The sequence below is a fragment of the Rissa tridactyla genome, chromosome 1 (genome assembly GCF_028500815.1).
Source record: "Rissa tridactyla isolate bRisTri1 chromosome 1, bRisTri1.patW.cur.20221130, whole genome shotgun sequence".
NCBI classification, from domain to species: Eukaryota; Metazoa; Chordata; class Aves; order Charadriiformes; family Laridae; genus Rissa; species Rissa tridactyla.
Window position 1 is genome coordinate 96,543,085 of NC_071466.1, and position 17,997 is coordinate 96,561,081.

The window sequence follows — 17,997 nt, forward strand, 5'->3', positions numbered from 1 at the left end:
CTCTGCCTGTAACATTATACACTGAGACATTGATTCAGGTGCTGTAGGCATATATTTTCCTTCTTTCAAGATTTGTTTTTGGATTATAATTCCTGCAATAGCACTAATTTTAATTTTGCTTTGCAAGCATGAGAGCATTCACAAATAGAGACTATGCTTTTTAGTTGGTTTTGGTTTTACTCTCAGATGTATGTCAGGGAGCAGGAGGAGCCGGGCTGCTCCGTGTGGTGAGATGAGCCGGGAGCCCCGGGTAGCCCTGGGGCAAGCAGTGCCCTCAGCGCGACGGTGCAGACCCAGGCATGGTGCTCCCTGGGCAGTGGGTGCCGGGGTTGGGGAGTTCCAGGTCAGGCTCCTCGGGGTGACTCAGGGCTATTAGTGCACTGAGGGCCCCAGTGATCCCACAGCAGGGCAGCAGTACTGTCCTAGTGAAAGCTGAAGACTGCTTCATGGTTTAGACTACTCTACGTTCTCTAAATTTCACATTTGTCGTGCTGTCTTGAAATCTCCTGGAAGCGAGGGATTAGAGCAATGTTGATACGTCATTTGAGCTGGGGTTGTCAAGGTACAGCCACCTCCTCCTCCTCCCCTCTCCTCCTTCCTCCAAAAAGATCATTTTACGCATATTTCCTTGTTCTCCTTTGAGTGACAACATTTGTAACCATTGCGCTGTGGTGACACGCGCACTCCAGGTGTGTGAGCTTGGCTAACGGTACGTATATGGTACACCACACTTGGCGCTAAGAGCATGAGGGGGAACGTGCGCTGAGTTCATTGCGGTTCACCTCCGCTCCTTCTCAAATTGAGATGGGAGTGTCTTTTTGCAGCAAAACCACTGCATCTTAGCAACTTTATGCATTTGTCACCTAATTAGACCAAACGTTGTTTTTCTCCCTTCCCTGCTACCTGTTGGCACCCCTTTTTTGTCTTATGGATTTTCTTTTCTGTTTAATTACTGCTTATTTTTTTATTTAATTGTTTGTTTGTTTGTTTAGGCTTTAAACATGGATCTTTGAAATAGCAAAGACACATAATGCCATCACTGCCTGGAAAAATCTCACAGCCCAGGGTTGGGGCCTTAATGGACTTACACTGCAACAATCTCAATTGCCCGTTGTCTTCTCATCTCTCAGTGATGATACCATCACCCTCCCTGCCTTCAACACCAAGCTCACCTGCTGTTCTTCTACTGAGAAAAGGACCTTGGCATCATCTGTGGATAGAGTGCATTTGCTCTGTTCGACCTCCTCATCAGCATCAGGGGTGAGTGGGATGCAGCGTTCACAGATACCATACCGGGGGACTTTGCTCATGCCCCAGTGAGAGGCGAGTATCACAGAAGAGCTGGCAGTCTTCCCATCGAGTACAGTTCCTGGCTCCTTGCTACTGGAAACTTACTCATTCATGGCAATGTGTTAGTTTAAGGCAGAGGCTCAAATAGCAAATGCTTATCTTACCACCCTAAGACCCCTTGTGTAACACTCCTGTGTTCTCCAAAACCAGTGAGACTGAAGAAGAGGAAGGATTCAGGGGCAGCTGGAGGAATTCTGCTGGCTGTGCATTCTCACCGAGAGGACCGTTGCCCAGGAATGGGAGGCAGTGGAGGTGTACGGCTGGACTCTGATAGATGTCAGTCCTGAAAAATTAATTAATAAACAAACAAGACCTTATATCCCCACAAGCACTGTTATCAAAGAAGCGGGTTGCTTGCGAAGCCTCACTGCCATCTAGCATGAGCAGATGGTCTATATTTAATCCTTTGAAATTTCCCAAATAAAAATTCTTTCGACATGAACTGAAACTTCTGACCACCATAAAATACATGGTAAGGTTACATGTCCCCGCTTCCTCCCTGTTGCCGCAATACAGCCTTCATACTTCTGTGTTTGGATCATCAGGTTTCCAATGCTAACACCCAGTCTCCAGCAGCGTTGCTACACAGCAGGGAATCAGAACATGTGTCGGACAAAACCTGACAAAGCAACACTTGGATCTAGGTCTGGCACAGCAAACAGGAGTTACTTGTACACCATACCTGGCTCTCATTCAAACACAGAGCCTGATGAATTCACACTAGCCCAGACATGCAGAACAGAATCTCCCTTTTTCCTTTCCGCAGAGATATCTCTTCAGACAGTGCGTTCAGCTCCTCGTTTCTGTGCTCCCACAACTACCATCCACCTAGACAGCCTGACTGCTGGCCACCCCCATGGCACGCAGACACACTTGTGTGCTCCTACTATTAACACAAACTGCAGAATTCACTGCTGACATGGGGCATGTTTGAACCATCAAGATAAATGGGTACCTCTCTTCTTCCTGCAACCGCAGCACTGCCAGCGTGCTGCTACTCACTCACTACTGCTACAAGTACTGTCACAAAGCAGGCAGCAGACAGTGCTGAAACTCCAACTGCATCTCCTAAACCATCCAGAATGACTAGCTTGGCCTCCAGTGTAACTGTGACCAAGAAATCCTCTGCTGGACTTAATAGCTTATGAGGGACTATCAAGAGTCACGGGACATGCAGCCTTCATGTGATGACACCTAAGATGGCAAATTCACCTTTCATCCTGATGGTCTTTTAGCTTTTCTCTCCCACCCCACGGTTTCTTGATCCCTTCCCATTTTCCCCTGGCTGCTATCGCTTCCCAGTAGTGGAAGCAGACTTTAGTTTCTGTTCCAGAATCGGCAGAGGTTTTTAACTCCGCATTTTAGTTTGTTTTTGCAGAGGCTTCAGTGTGTAATACCTTAACTCCTCATTCACTGGTTGTTGGAGTTGACTTTTGTCCTTTCCTGTCTTCTGGATCAGCTCAAGGCTCCTTAGTGCCGCTCACTCTGCAGTAATGAAGTTATGGAGAAATGTTACAAACCTTTTGATTAATATAAGTATTATTATTCCATGATAAATATATGATGAGTTTACACATTTATAGGGATTATCTTTAGTTATGTTTTATGTTCAAAACAGAAAAGTGGAAATATCACAAACACATAAAATATGCTGAATTTAGCCATAAAGTATTTCTCAGCTTTGCCAGTTCCTGATGAAAAGAGATTAAATCAGACTGGGAATGTAGTAACCTCACCCACAAATTTAAGACTGATTTGGTGGCAGGAGATCACACAGATACTGGTGTTTTTTATGGGATCACTTGGGATTAGGTGGCAACTTGAGTATTTCGTCAGGCTGTACCAGGAACCAATTCAGCATGGCTCTGTTTGTTCTTCAGCTTATACTCGAAGCTTAACATGTACACGCCTCAACCTTGAAACGATTTCCAATGTTTCTATTGAGAACATATGCAAGCTAGGCACAGTCAACCGTGGTATGATTTCTCTGAGATGTATCTGAAGTGCTGGGGTTCCTGAAAAGCTTTCAGGCTGTTCTGGAGGGAAACACACAGCTCCTGTCTATGGCACACGTCACCCCCAGCTTCCGCACCTGCCTGCGGGTCTGGAAGGCCAAGTCCATAGAACGTAATAAGTCTTGTCCTCCCAGTTCCTCTCTGCTCTGTGCTTTAAAACAGTTAACTACTGTGGGGTTTCTTCACATCTCTAATTCTGTGTTGGCTGTCACATACCTGGGCATCCCCTCCGTAGCAGCAAGAGTAACTTCCTAGCCCTGGTATTTTCAGTGCCCATCTAGAAGTTTGGAACGGGGCAGTGAATTTGAACCCTAACGGTTCCTGTGTGCTGTTATGGTTGATTTGGGGATGTATTCGCTTCTTTTCTTTTCTACCTTAATTTTGTATTTGTATAAAAGTTAAGAATCCTGGCAGATATTTTTAGTGCAGGTTCCAGGGACTTTGTTTTTTTTCTTAAAGTTTTAGACAGGGGACTCTGAGTTCTTTGTTAGCCAGTGCATTTTCCGTACTGGTGCCGTATGTTAAAGGAGCTGGAATAAAATTGGCATGTTATCCAGTTTCACCCAAATGAGGTTGTTGAGCAGGATCCAGAAGATCTGTATCCACAGAGGGCAAACACAGTATTTAAACAGAAACAAAGACTGTGATTTATTTCATTATTTACTAAGTGCTGTCACGGTGCTCAGTACTATATAAACATTCTCTGCCCCGGGTTATTAATACTACCAGGCACAAGCAGGTTCAAGACCCAAACACCTTACATGAAATACTCCCTGATTAAAAGAATAAAAACTTTATGGACAAGTTAAAAGGACAAGTTATCCGTAGAGGAATCATGTTAATGAAACTTCAGACTTCAAAAAAAGCTATCTGTTCCAATAAGAAAAAAAAAAAAGGCATTTGAGGACCTAACTCTCTACCTATCCCTGAATAACTCCCCCTTACTGACTATTGCTATAATACGTTGTCTGCCCTGTTGGGTGTATGCCAGAATAACTTTTTGTTGCATGAGAAGGAACATGCAGTCCTCCAGCAAATATGGAGAACTAGTAGGAGATCAGATTTGAGGGGTTACACTACATAACGATCCCATATTTAAGAAGAACAAGAAGGTTTTGGTCTTCAGGCTGCTCAGCTCTGTGAATGCTGCAGGGTCCCCAGCCTGTGTCATGAGTGGCTGGAGAGTAAAATGGAAAATGTGCTGGAGGAAAGACAGTATGAAAGGACTGTTAAAGTGCATGTCTTTAACTGTTACAGAAGGACTAAGAGAGACAAGCTATTTGAAGGCATGCTGGCAGAAGAAGTGTTTTACTTAAAGATAACTTAAACACCTTACAAAATCTTGAGAAAGGCTGGGAAAATTATATTTTTACCTAAGCATATTAGGCTGAAATAACCCCAAAGGTATACGATTCCTTAATGAAAGTATCAGTGAGAATAAAAAAAAAAGTGTCTGCATGCTTAGATCAGTGAAGCTTGTATGTTACGTAAGGCCACTTAAAAGACAGAGCTCTCCCAAGAATTACAAATTATTCTGGGCCCATGAAAATCATCCTGGTTTTAATTACAGCATTAAAGACAAACCCACAAAGTTATAAGTTCTGCTGACATGGCAAGAACTCATTATTCTGGACAAGGGATCACACAGAAATTGTAAATAATGACTGTGAGAGATTTCAGTACTTGCTATTTTTGTCTTTAGAAATGTTCTTCATTTCAAAAAAGTCATTAGCACTTGTGCTCAGCCAAAACTTGCTCATAAGACTAACCAGGATTTCTTAACATAAACTGTTTTTAAAAGGATACTGTCAACTCCCAACTAATCAGTTTTTCAGAAGAATTTTAGAGATATTTCAGTACCTGAATCCCTGGGGTGATGCCTGTCCTTTTGTCACAGTACTTTACTTTTTTTTCCAGTGTTTTACCTTGCCCTGTTGCAGCATCAAAGGCTCCACACAAGCTCGGGGAACCAGAAAATACGGAGGAAGTGGTGAAACCGAGAGCCTGAAAAGCACTGTCAAAGCTGAAAATAAGCCAGGGGAGCTAAACAAAGAACCGAAAACGTATATATTCTTTTATTAATTTTCAGTTCCAGGAATTGTTTGGAAAAGAGAGAAAAATGTCAGGTAATGATAGCTCTATAAGGTAATGTTTAATTACAGACAATACTGCAATAAAAAGAGGAAAGACAGAATATAAATTCTCTTCTGATATGAAGAGGACTTTTGAAAAATAAAAATATTTTTTAAAAGACAAATATTTAGCCAAAGCAAGAGTGCAGCATGTTGTGGAAAAGTCGTACAATACAGTTCCTCTGCCTTGGCACTTTAAAACAAAAGTTTGTTATGAATATTGTGATCCAATGCCAGGATGAGTTGCTGGAGATGGTACGCTGACTTTAGTGGGTACTGCAGGCCAAACTGGGAGAGGAGCCCCTCAGATATTCAGACAAGAGTTGTACAAGTCCATAATGCATTTTATTGCATTACGTTAGTTTCAGCAGCCCTATCCTGCCAGTGGGATTTGTGTAGCCGGGCCCTTCTTCTTGCAGGGACCCTAGACAATAGCAACGAAAATCTTTCCATAAGGATGACACTACAAGACTGTAACCTGAGATGGAGGAACAAGGTAGCAGTTGAATAGGATGGAAAGTTCTCTAAAGCTAAAGCTGCTAGAGTTTAAGCTACACTGCTTCTGCCACGTTTATCTCAGTACTAGACATACAATTAGTACCACATCAGAAAAAAACCTCTGCCTTTCTGATTCTAGCTGGAGCATGACAAAGATAACTGTGTGTTTATCCAACTTTTGGTGATGACTTCTTGGAAAGTTATTTCTGAAGATGGAAAAACCCTAACTCTTCCTGTTTGTTGGAACAGAGTCTAGATGCCTGGGAATTTGTGACTGACTAGACAGAAACTTGTACAGCTAGACCTGTGTGAATAAGGAGCATTAATTACTACCATGTCCTGGTAAGTGAGAATTCACACCATTACGATACCACCCAAGAATCAGTTCCTGTGCAGGTGAAAGGCAGAGGTGGGTGAAGGGGTAGAACTGCTGACAGAGGGGTGGATATATCTGCTGTGTAATCCTTTCCCTTCTCCCAGCCCCCTTTTAGCAACTTCCTTGTCAGAATTCAAACGCTGCTGCCCCGCTTCTGGTGCTAGATTTGCATGAACGTGAATCCTACCGGGACCTTTGTTTGGTCTTTTCTCACCTTCTGCATTTGCTTGAGAAGGGCTGCAAGGAGAGCCCTAAAAAACAGCCACTGCAAGCCCCTCCCCAGTCCAACACCAGCTTTACTCCAGATGAAGAGGTTTGGATCTGGTAATCCAGATCACCCATGCAAGATGAATTTCATGCATAAATGAGCAGGCATATGAGTCTATCATTATAGGCTCATACCACCTAACTTTAGCTGTCTAACGTTAGATGACACGTAGGCAGAAGCACCCTTTGGAGGTGCTTGTGTCTCCTGTTGACTCAGCAGGATGACTAACCCCCCCACTGGTGCCTACGGACAGGCTGGGCGTGTTCCCCCTCCCACTGTGCCAGACCCTCACTAGGCAGTTTTCCATATATAGCAGTCAGCTCACATGCTACACATGCATCACTCGTGGTGCCTGCTGATATCTTAAGACACAATTATAAAATAGTTATTTGGAAATGGCAGTTTCTTAAAAAGGCAGCCTAAGTTAAAGCTTGGGATGCAACTCTTCTCCCCTGCTTTCTTCTTTCCATTTGTCTTTCCAGCTGCTCTCACTGTTGTCTGGCATTTGACACTGCTGTAAAAGTTGTTGTGCCTCAATGTTCCAAAAGACAAGATAACCTTCTGCTGTGTTTTATATGGGGTCCATTCATGAAGATCAGAACTTTCTATCCTGCAATGGCAAAGAGTTAATATCCCTGAGATATTCCACTATTCTATAGCTGTAAAAAAAAGAAGCCAAATCAAACCTAAAAGAATTTAGTATGGAAAACATATTCCAGCTTTAATGACACACTGGGATTTTGCTTAGGTTTCTTTATTACAATGAGTCATAGTATGTAAACTTCAGATGCAGTTACTGAAGTCACGTGTCTGCCTTATTTCAGCTTTGGGAACAGAGCAGCAATGCCAACATCCTTCACTGCCTTTCAGGAAGGACTTGAGAAGTCCCAAAAGACAGCAATGTTATGGTACCCTAATAAGCAATGTGTTGCTTTTTCACCCTTTGGCTAGAAAATAAAGGGGCAGATTCTCTAGACAAGCCCACTCCACATTAAGTCTTCCTATAAACACCTTGGCATTGCTAATGCTGGCTCAACTCCGCTCCCATTTGGGATGGCCTGCCAAAAGGATGTCTTGTTCTCTATCTGTCTGGCCTGCCTTAAACAGAAGTGAGCCATCCACAGGTAAAATCAGCAGAGCTCTGTTAGTACTGGTAGTTCCACTGCTACTCTTAGTACCGGAGCTGTACTGATGAGAAATCCCTTCAGAAGGGCTAGGGTGAGTGGAGTCCATAACCAGCTCCCCACCCCTCTCCTTACCTCTCAGCTAGGCTCTACAGAGAAACTAAGCAGAGAGATTTTCACCATTCTCATTCATCAGGTGAGTTTCCTGCAGTGCACCTCCGCAGTCCTGCAAATAGACTCACGGAGAGGGGTGGAAAGGGAGACAGAAGGCTCCCCTGGTTCCGTAAGTGCAATGCCCATTCTTGCAGGTATAAAAGGCCAGCATGCAGTCATCTATATAAAGAATGTTCTTCAGATGGGTTATGTATAACTCCCCGATGGCACGGGTATCAAATGAAGGTCGAACATCAGAGACCTTTAGGCTATTACGAAATATGACTCACGGATTAGTTCACTGCCTGTCAGATTTTCCATTATGAAACTTTAACCACAGCGCATATCTGCACAGCACCAACACCTGTAGAAGTACAAACAAACAAGCGGCTATGTATGCATTTGCACTGACGTGGGTCAGGAGATGTACTATGGTATACCATAGATAGAAACTATTAACTAATATTAACTAAGCAATAAAAAGTGTGTGTGGGGAGAAAATTCTATGGTAGTAAAAAAGATTGTTTTGAAGTACGCATTTTCCAAAGATTCTAAAAGATAAATCTTTGGAGTTCAACGGTATCAAATGAATCCAACCTAAAAATCCCTCTCTGCAGAATAACGTTATTTTAGCCACAATGGACATCAGTGCTTCCTAATCCAAGTATTTGCTTTTCCAACTCCTCATGCTGGCATGAGCAGAATGAAAAAGCAAGTATTCCTGTTCTGAAAAAATTATTATTTAAATACTAAACTAAAAAAGAAGGAATTTTTTTTCTATTTTGAAAATCAGTAAGAAGATTCAGCCAGTTGGTGGAAGAGCCTCATATGCCTCTCAGCAGGCATTACGTCTGGCTGTTTTGAGGGGGTTGCAAGTTCAAAAAGACACAGGCTGTGCTCTGAAAATTCACCAGAGGAAGTGGGGCTTTTGACCTGTGCGTCAACAGTTTAATCGACTCCATGGGTGAGATTCAGCTCACCCTAATTTTAGATATCTAGAGTGTCTATCTCTACATCTAAGCCTGTTGCCCCATAGGCACTTTAAAGGTATGTCTTATCTGCTCTGTTTTAAATATCTGCCTTAGGATGAGATGATTCATGACCTCAGAGTGTCTTTTTCTCCGCTGCGCCTGCAACAGGGGCCTGAGGTGACTAGCTTGGCTGGAGAGCCTTCCATGTAACCATCTACAGCCGATTAGATGAACTCTGCCTGAATGCTCTGCCTCCACAGGGCAGGTAATTTATGTGAAATTAATTGGTTAACACTGTTCATTGCTATTGCAGTGTTTTGTCTGTATCACAAAAACACTACCACATCTGGCACAAATGAATCCTAGCAGGCTGGAACAGCCTAGAGGCTATTGATAAAAGTGGAAATCTGAACCACTTAGATAAATTTCATCACTACATTATCTTCTTGCCTCTAGAGATGTTCCAGATCACAAGTTAGTTATGGAGTTCTCACTATACCTACCAGTGTGGTATCTAATCTGTGAAGACAGAAGTGTACTTCCATGCCTGTTAGTCCAGCTCATTTCAAAAACACTATATTCATTTATACGTGTGGGAAAGCAACGGAAGATCGGTGAGGAGGACTGTAAACACGCTCAAGTGACTCGCACCTGGGGTGCTGGAAAACACCTATATGACACTAATTGTTATTCAGTCTCGGGTGCTTGCAAGAAAAACACTTGCACTTAGATAACATAAGACTGTGATGGACTCAGGGACACCTTATCTAGCCACTTGAGAATCCTGGCCTGTTGTTGAAGAAGATCAAAGCAAAGCACAGTGTGAAAACTATGCCTGTCTGAACTCTCTAAATACCAGCAAGAACAGGGAGTCCCCGCGCACTCTTGCTAACAAGGACTCTCTCGCTGACAAGGACTCTTGCTAACAAGAACTCTCTCTTGCACCGCAGTGCCCGTGTCTCCTGCTTGCATGCCTCTGCCCGGGTGTTGCTTCAGAGATTCCTCGGTCTGTGAGGTATCGAGATTAAATTTGTTCTTTGCTTTCCATCCGTGGTTTGTGGTTGTTCCTTCGTCCTGCCCGTATTGGCTCACACAATATGTTAAACTGTTGCTCTAGTGGAAGTTCAGAAGATATGAACTGTAAGGCACAATGAAAACCAATTTAGTCTCAAGATGCAAAGTCTGAGAAAAGGCAAAATAGCCGCACACAAACACATAAAAAGTAACTGCGAAGAGGAAGGAAATAAACTGCTCTTCCTGTTTACTATGAATAAGCTAAAAAGCAAAGCGCTTGTAGCGCACAGAGACTATAGTTACTCCAAAGTGAGGTGGCATGCCACAACAAGCTGCGCAGCCACTTCTTGGAGCTGAACAGCAGCATCGTGCCATCTTTTAGACAAAGGGGAAGTCAACAGGAGCTGCTGTCTCACTGACAGGCAGCAGCAGCTCCTGCTTCCCTGCAGGCATCGAGCTGGCTGCCTCTGAAAGGGGTGGGAGGGTTACAGCTCCACCGCGCCGTGGGCGTCTGGAAGGAGCTGGGAGCCCTTGGCTCCCTAAGCAGCTTTTCAATCTCAGCATGAAGCAAGGGTTCCTGGCTCACAGCTGAGGAGCGGTGGCTGTGGTGACATGCTGGCATCCTGGTACTCTGCCTCTTAGGAGAGGCCAGTTGCTACCAGGGTTGGGAGCCCTCCCCCATGTTGGGAATGCAGTTGGTGTGCTGGAGATCCAGTCTGGTGAGCATCCGTCCGGAGTGGATGGATATGTTTAGTCTTAAGGCAGTGCAATGGACTAGATGTCTCAAAACTCCTTTACCTTGTATGATTTGTTAAGTGGAAACGTTGCAACGTGCAAACTGAAGCCTTAGCTAACCTTCTTAAAATGGTGTGGGACAGAGCTCCAGCTGTGTGAGCTGCACTGCTGACCCAAGCCAGCAAAAAGGACAGGGTGCTCTTTGAAGAACCAATCTAGAAAAAGATTCTCTTCTCCTGACATAATGTTTTTAATGGCTCTTTCTCTGCTGCCATCACAAGAGATGAGACTGAAAGATTATGCAGCGGGGAACTCCTATATACTGCTCCTTTTTCCTCTATAGGAAATACTGCTGCGACACTGTATCAACAATGTAGAAATCATCCTGGGGAGGGGGAACACCTTAAGGAGGAGAAAGTGATTTTATTTAAACTAAAAACTGAAACAAAACAGGTTTCACTGAGCCACATTCACAGTCTCTCAGAACTGCAGAATCACAGAATGACAGGGGTTGGAAGGGACCTCTGGAGATCATCTAGTCCAACCCCCCTGCCACAGCAGGGTCACCTAGAGCAGGTTGCACAGGAACGCGTCCAGGCGGGTTTGGAATGTCTCCAGAGACGGAGACTCCACCACCTCTCTGGGCAGCCTGTTCCAGTGCTCTGCCACCCTCAAAGTAAAGATGTTCCTCCTCATGTTTAGGTGGAACTTCCTATGTTCAAGTTTGTGCCCATTACCTCTTGTCCTGTCGCTGGGCACCACTGAAAAGAGCCTGGCCCCATCCTCCTGACACCCACCCTTTAAGTATTTATAAGCATTGATAAGATCCCCCCTCAGCTGTCTTTTTTCCAGACTAAAAAGACCCAAGTCCCTCAGCCTTTCCTCATAAGAGAGGTGTTCCAGTCCCCTAATCATCTTGGTAGCTCTCTGCTGCACCCTCTCCAGCAGTTCCCTGTCCCTCTTGAACCGGGGAGCCCAGAACTGGACACAGTACTCCAGATGTGGCCTCACCAGGGCAGAGTAGAGGGGGAGGATGACCTCCCTCGACCTGTTGGCCACACTCTTCTTGATGCACCCCAGGATGCCATTGGCCTTCTTGGCCACCAGGGCACATTGCTGGCTCAAGGTCATCCTGTTGTCCACCAGGACTCCCAGGTCTCTTTCCACCGAGCTGCTCTCCAGCAGGTCAGCCCCCAACCTGTACTGGTGCATGGGGTTATTCCTCCCCAGGTGCAGCACCCTACACTTGCCCTTGTTGAATTTCATTAGGTTCCTCTCCGCCCAACTCTCCAACCTGTCCAGGTCTCTCTGTATGGCGGCACAGCCTTCTGGTGTGCCAGTCACGCCTCCCAGTTTTGTGTCATCAGCAAAGTGGCTGAGGGTGCACTCTGTCCCCTCATCCAGGTCACTGATGAATATATTGAACAGGACTGGACCCAGTACTGACCCCTGGGGAACATCACTTGTTACTGACCTCCAACTACACTCACAAGTGCAGCCACCAGGCACCAGGTCAGCATCTTCAAGCTATCCATCCAAAATCCACCCATCGTGAAGATTGTGCCCAGGTAATAGGTCCAGGATCTGTTGTGATGCCATGGAGAACAAGGGATGCCAGGTATCAAGTCCTCCTTATGTCTCCTGGGTTATTCTTGGGGTGGTGACTGTGCACAGGATTGTGATAATTTTGTGTATCTTTTTGGAACTGGCAGTATCTCCATCCTGTCCCAACTCCGGCAGTCATAAGGACTAACTTCTTTGTCTGCAGATCCGAGTGTCTTGTGAAACAGCAGGTAAATGCCCTGCAGGCTTGATGACCTGCTAATCTGGATGTCATTAACCCAGGCTGCTCAGAGAGCCCTGCCCTTGCTGAGTGCTCCTGCTGGTGCCTCCACACCCAGACCTTCCAGATCCTTTGCCATTCACACCAATACGAACCTTTGCATTGCAAGTCTTTATGGCACTTCCATTCTCTTTTCATTGCTGGAGATCCTTCACTGGCCAAGGGACAGACCTAATGAATACTCAACAGCAACAGTAAGGGAACTAGGAAGGGGCCCTCTTCCCCCTTTCTCCTGAAGACCAGTATTGAGTTTGGTTTATTTGTCCCTCAGGCTTCATGATTTAGTTCTTTTAGTTCCTGGCAGGGCACAGCAGGGCAGCAGCTTCCTTGGGGCTGGGGGCCAGGACTGTGAGGGCTCCCCAGAGCATCAGGGGTTCCAGGACAGCCCCAGCCCCAGGCACCGGGCTTCTCCCCAGCTTGGGGACACCCAAAACTGGACCAGGTCGTGGGCCTGTAGGTGGGCCCAGCTCTGAGGGGGCATGGCCGAGCAGGGCAGGGCTGTGGGGAGCTGGAGAATGGCCCTGCTGTGGCATCACTGGGGCAGGGCTGATGGCCCCGGGGGGTGACATGAGATCCTGGGCTATGGGCAGGTGGGGGGAGCCCTGGGGTGCTGACATGGGGCAGTCAGGGCTGGTGGTGACCTCAGGACCCTGACAATCCAATCCCATAGGCATCTTTGAGCTATCATCTAGTATTTGGTCAGTGACCCTCTAGAGGTTTTTCAAAGAAGACTCTAATGTAACATAAAAGTTACACTTGGTATTTAGAAATGGTAATTGGAAGATAAAAGGTTTACAGAAACCAAAGTGAGAAGCATCAGTGCCTTCTTCAAAGTATAATACTAATGCTGCTTAACACAGGAGCCATCTTGACTAGGTGCCTATTTGGATTTAGGCAATTACTAGCTCACCAGTTCAAACCAGTTTGCAATGAGAATGCACAGCATCCAAGATTTACTGATGTGCCTCTTTCATTTCTTCTTTCTGCTACAAGTCTCTCTTCTTCAGTCTTAAGCTTCTGTTACTTTGGGCTTGCCTACAAGAGAAAGGTACACTCATAAAACTGCAATTTTCTTGTAAACCAATACAGTTAACTCCAGGCATCCATGTAGCATTCAAAGAGGGGCAGTAGATGGATACGCATGACTTTTTCCTATTGACCCAGATCATACTATAATTTTTTGGCAAAGGACTACATTTTTATACCTGTAGGAATGCAGTGGAAGCCAACACCTTGCAGAGAGGCTACAGAGAGTCCCTACTCCTGCTCTATGTGAGCTGGGGACCGGGCTGCCTTCGGTAGTAAAAAGGCAGTGGCTGCAGTGTGAAACCACCTGCTTCACAGCACGTGCCAGAACTTAATGGCAGCAGAGGCTGCTGCTTTGGTGGGACTAGCTGACTCGTGGTATGTTACTTCTGTCCAGCAGATTGTGGCTCCTGCTGAGGTCAGGGCCATGCCCCCAGCTTTTCTTCCCATTTGGAGGTCACAATCTGCAGAAGAAGCTGCTGGACTCTCTCTGTTCTGGTGTAGGAAAATTTATTGCTTTGCAAGTTCTTCCTGTTCCTAATTGACCTGATCTAACCTGAAATAAGCCATTTGTATTCCCACAAAGGAATACCAGGGTTATCCACATGGCCTTTTGCCCAGGTTTAACATCATTTCTTTAAAGCAAACTGCAAATTAATAGTAGTGCAACTTTCCTGTGCAGGCAAGCCCTTAATCTAATTGGAACATGGAAAACAGCATTTGGGAAGACAAAGCAGCGTGTAAACTTAGGGAGTGAGAGAGGGAGGCAATGTAATTTGGTGTCCAGTGGGTATGATGGAGAGATCTGAATGCAGAGAAATAAAAGTCATGAAGGTTTTTAAAATCCAAGCTAGCAAGGAATCTAGGGATATAAAAAATAGAGGCCAACTCAGAACTTTTCAATGTTTATAGAACTGCCATCTTCTTCGCGTCCGTTCTTCTGCTCGGGACAACAATCCTTGACATTTTAGTCAAAAAACATTCTCTCATCCCCTACAACTCTGAGCCACAGAAAAAGCCCAACATGGTGCTGACAGTGCACAAGCTGGAGCATTCAGTTAGTGCTGCCTCTCAGTAACAATATTTAATACTTCAAAATCTCTCTCTCACTTAAGATGGAGTACTAGCAACTAGCCTTGGGCAGCACTCAGGTCACCGTGTCCTGGGCCCTGACCCCAGCTCAAGAAGTATCTCCTGCTGGCTTAAGCAGCAAGAAGCTCTTCTCAGAGCAACGCCCTGGGGAAGAGTTCAACATGGTGATGGAGAAAAAAACTGTGTGAAATTCATGGGCTCATTCTTTCCCATGTCTGATCCTAGTGTAACGGAAGAAATAAGGGCAAAACTATGCTTGTACTTCCTCAGTTCCCACAAAAGCCTGTGTCTACTTGATCTTGTCACTGAACTATTACAGAAAAGAAAAAAAGCCTCGAGTGCTGCTTCAGATAAGGACTAGCATATGTATGAAATGGCCAAATCCTCTCTGTGTATCCCTATTCTGGAGTCATAGCTTGTAAAACTTTTCTGATTCTGTCTCTCCTTTCTGTAAAGTCTCTGTTTTCTGTAAACAGTCTTTTGTGGTTTTTCAGGGCAAGATGTGAATGTCTTTGAAGTTTTCAAACACACTCCAGGCATCTTTTCAGAGATTCATCGTGAAACTGCTCTTCATTAAGGCCTCCCCCATCAATTATGTACATTCTATCAGCCTCCAACAGTCTGGTAGCATGGAGGGGAAGGGGAGCCAGCAAGGCTTGGGTGGCAGTACACTAGCCAAAGAACAGAGGAGCTCTTAATCAGATTGCCTTTCAATTCTTCATGTAAGTTAAAGGCATAATGTCCTGTCTAAGCCTTAGGGTAGAGCTGTACTCACCATAGGCAATGATAGAACAGTGTTGCAGCATAGTGGAAAATTTTGTAGATATTCTGCAAATGCTGTCCTGGCACAGATTAATAATCATGTTTTTATTATTAGCAACTTCCTTTATTCCTTAGAGTAAGATGGTGTACCAAAACAGACAAAAGGACCCAAACCAGAAAACCAACTGTGCACATTTTGGCTAAAATACCTAATGTAATTCTACAGGCAACAGAAAACTGCCCGGAGTTGCCTCAGATTCCCCACTGACCACCACAGTTTCCCCTCTGAGTCCCATGGTTTGTACAATAAGCACCCCAGTGCATTCCTTCTGTGAGAAAAAGTGGGTGCGCATCCCGTGCTCTCCTGTTCTGCCCCTGCCCACCCAGAGAAGACGGCGGCGGGTCCGCACAGGCTTCTCCAGCAGCAGGGCTGGCTGCAGCAGCTCCAGGCCTTGTCTTCCCTGCCTGGAGCTAGTTACCCTCTTGGACTGGCCATAGGTGTTTGTGTGGCCGTAGCCACCCCAACCAGACTGAAAGACTGATCCGGGTGAAAAATAACAGCCTCTCCCCACTGGTTTATTTGAGAGGCTGAAAGGAGCTGGGGATATAGAGTGAGGCAGGGACTACATAAACTGGCAATGCCAGTGAAAGAAATGCTTGGATTAAGTGTGCCGGCTTTGCCCTGCACACTGAGTTACGGCATGTATGGTGGGAAATATTCACTAAATCGCAGAAACTAATTGATTACAAACCAATATTCCACAGGCATTTCTCCAGGCACAGAGTTGACTTAAGCAGGTTTTTTTTTTTCTACCCCTATGAACAGAATTATTTTAAAACTCAGATCAGTTCCTTCATTCACTGCATGGGCTGGCATCACTAACAGCTATACTGGGACAGCCGAGGGGACACCCTGAGGACAGGAACAAACGGCAAATGCTGGGAACTGCCTACACTGGTACTGCTGCTGAGAGAAATGTCTGAATGACAGCCTCCCAAAAGTGAGGAACCTGGGAAGGACATCCAATGCAACAAGCCTGGTTTTGTTTTGGTTAGAGGAAGGGTGCCAGCTTTAAAAATGCTTTTTCACTTTATTCTGACACATAAATTGCTTTTACATGCATCATTTTAAAACTTATCCATTGGCCCAAAGAGTTTTGTAGCTGCTGATGTAGGGAAATACAGAGTTTGTACTGAAGGCTTCACTAACAGTGTATCAATGGTTGCACGTGGTTCTTCTTTTCATGTTATTCCTCCAAGTCAGCAAGACTCTGCCTTTTGATGCCTAAACCCATCCCCAGTAATTTAGGAACTGATCAGATGCAGCATTTAAAAGTTATGCTGTTAAAGACAGATCTCTGATATTACTGAGAGATATACACCATTGACTAAAGACTGTTTCTCAGTCCCTTTGCTAATTTGTGGCTCGACAACATTAACTTTATATTTGTTATTGCCCTGCCAGCTTGCAATATGAAAGACTCACAAAAATACAGTATGTGGTCCTGGTCTCATAGCTAGCTCTGTAGAAGAAACAAGTTTTTGGTACTGCAACCTGAGAATTATATGGTAGGATTTATACGAGGATTATATGGTAGATATCCTACTATATGATAGGATTTACTTTTTATCACGCTCCGGACTTCAGAGTCTAAATCTGAGTTGCCTTACCATTAGTAAAATACCTCCTTCCCTGAGAAGTAAGCCCACAGTTCTGTAAGACGGGAAATCTGCTTGTTAAGATGTCTAGTACCATACGATCTGTTGGTAGTCTCAAAACAGATAAGGAAACTGGTGTACGCAAGGCCACCATCTACCAGCTTCGGGTAAAAATATTCTAAAAGGCAGCTACAGCTTCATAAACAGTGTTGACTTTACAAGCCACACTGCTTGGTGGCCATCAGGGATACTGCTTTCCTAACGTGCAGCAACGATCTCTGTCAGGTTTTAAGCAGTTTTGTTTGAGTCCATCAGCAAAAAGTTACTGAGTTTACCAGACAGTGAGCAGGACCTGTGAGGACTCCAGTGTTAGCTTACTGCTTGACTCAAGTGCTCATTAGCTGCTCAACTTCCTCCAGCGAATTGTCTCTGAGTCAGTTGCAGGAGAATAAAAAGTGAAACTGAGAGTACATAGTCCTGCCTAATGCAAATGTTAACTTAATAACAAAGGGAAAACTGACTTCCCTAAGTAATGGGAGCGCTTGTGTGTCTGTAGCAGAAGACTCCAACCTTCTAATTTGCTCTGCCTTGGGTGGACTGCGTGGAAGCATGCTGCTAGTGTGACACAGTATGACACACACAGGCCCCTCTACTAACCTGACACGGACGCAAGTGGGCCCACCTGCTTTCCTGACTGCAAGACCAGGAATTAAATTACTGTGATACTTCTAAAGCCTGTGCAGTGAAGAAGGAGTAATTAATGTCATTTTCTAGTGCATGTCAATTATATCAAACAATGCCCTTGTTTACAAAAGCACTGCAGACATTGTAGGGGTGTAAACGTTGCAGAATTGTTTAGAATTTAGAATTGTCCACAAAGTTGTCAGAAGAAAAGGAATTAAAAGATTTATTTGAAATTTGCTTTCAAAAAAACCCCAAATTTGGGCCCAAGTCCAATAACAGCTTTTTTAAAAATACA

The 17,997-nt window shown here is 44.8% G+C and overlaps 1 long non-coding RNA gene across 1 annotated transcript; it reads right to left on the bottom strand.

Moving 5' to 3' along the window:
- Positions 1-1,240: 1,240 nt before the first annotated feature.
- LOC128904204 (uncharacterized) lies at positions 1,241-8,038 on the bottom strand. The gene is made up of 3 exons (XR_008464441.1): positions 7,899-8,038; positions 2,748-2,835; positions 1,241-1,633 (listed from the first exon to the last, which is right to left on the bottom strand). It is a non-coding gene; the product is annotated as an uncharacterized LOC128904204 (long non-coding RNA).
- Positions 8,039-17,997: the final 9,959 nt, after the last annotated feature.